The sequence below is a fragment of the Mastomys coucha genome, unplaced genomic scaffold (assembly GCF_008632895.1).
Source record: "Mastomys coucha isolate ucsf_1 unplaced genomic scaffold, UCSF_Mcou_1 pScaffold20, whole genome shotgun sequence".
Classification (NCBI taxonomy): domain Eukaryota; kingdom Metazoa; phylum Chordata; class Mammalia; order Rodentia; family Muridae; genus Mastomys; species Mastomys coucha.
The window spans coordinates 29,424,806-29,425,842 of NW_022196903.1; the positions used below are offsets into that span (position 1 = coordinate 29,424,806).

The 1,037-nt window shown below is 42.9% G+C and overlaps 1 protein-coding gene across 2 annotated transcripts in view; it reads left to right on the plus strand.

Moving 5' to 3' along the window:
• Positions 1-1,037, plus strand: part of LOC116098705 (aldo-keto reductase family 1 member B7-like) — a 14,451-nt gene that overhangs the window by 12,359 nt on the left and 1,055 nt on the right. The gene's annotated exons all lie outside the window — the stretch shown is intronic.

The following is a 1,037-nucleotide window of genomic DNA, read 5'->3' on the forward strand; positions in this document are numbered from 1 at the left end:
AAAAAGGAAAAAAAAAAGAAAAAAATACTATTTTCTGACAACTGTGAAAAGTTAAAAAAAGTTTGAGTCCTGGGGAATCACTAAGAGCAGAGACATTGTCATTGGATGCTCAGTCTCTGAATCTTACACACAGAGTGGGGATTTTAAAGAAAGGAGCTGTCGCCACTGTGTGGGAGTCAAGTTCTCCTTCCCTCACTCATTCACCCTGTGACTTCCTGCAGTGTGCTATGGCCAAGAGTGGTCTACATGTCTGGAATATCACACTACAAACTGCCTGTTCCCAAGCTCATATTCTACAGAGGGAAACCAAAGTGACTCTGATATATATATATAGTCAGAGAGTGACAAATACCATACAGAAAAGTGAAGTAGGTACCTATTGTAATAGACACTTTCATGCATGACTATCCAGGGAGAAGCTTTGCTCACAAAGTGATGAGTATGTTGGAGAGTGACAGGTACTATAGCGTAAAATAAGTAGGGCAAAAGGTATGGGAAGTAGCGAGCCCTGTTTAATAGATACTTTAATACAAGACTATCCAGGGGAAGCTGTGCTGACAAAGTCACAGTTGAAGGAAGAGAAGGATGAGCCACGTGTGTATTTAGGGGCTACTGCATCTACGGCAATGAAAGCAAGTGTGAATGGCCTGATGTGAGAGGTTTAGAGCACTTGAGCAAGGAAGCCAACAATGCTGGGGCACAGTGAGTGAGGGCACTGTAGGCAGAAGGCAAGCTAGGGACCACAGCAGGCCAAGGACGCACAGTGAGTGGCATAGACCAAGAGAATGACACTGATCTTATATCAGAAGAAACTGAGAAGCCAGGCAAGGATTTTGAGCACAGGCTGGCATGGTGTACCGTGTCTTAAATATCATATTGACTTCTGCATTTGAGAGCAACAGGGAAGCAGTATGATAATCCAAGGAGGACGACAGTCACTAGACTTGGGTCACAGTGGCAGAGATCGAGGAAGATCAGATTCAGAATAAAGGGAAAACAGATCCTTGAGTTTGCCAAAAAAAAAAAAAAAAAATTTT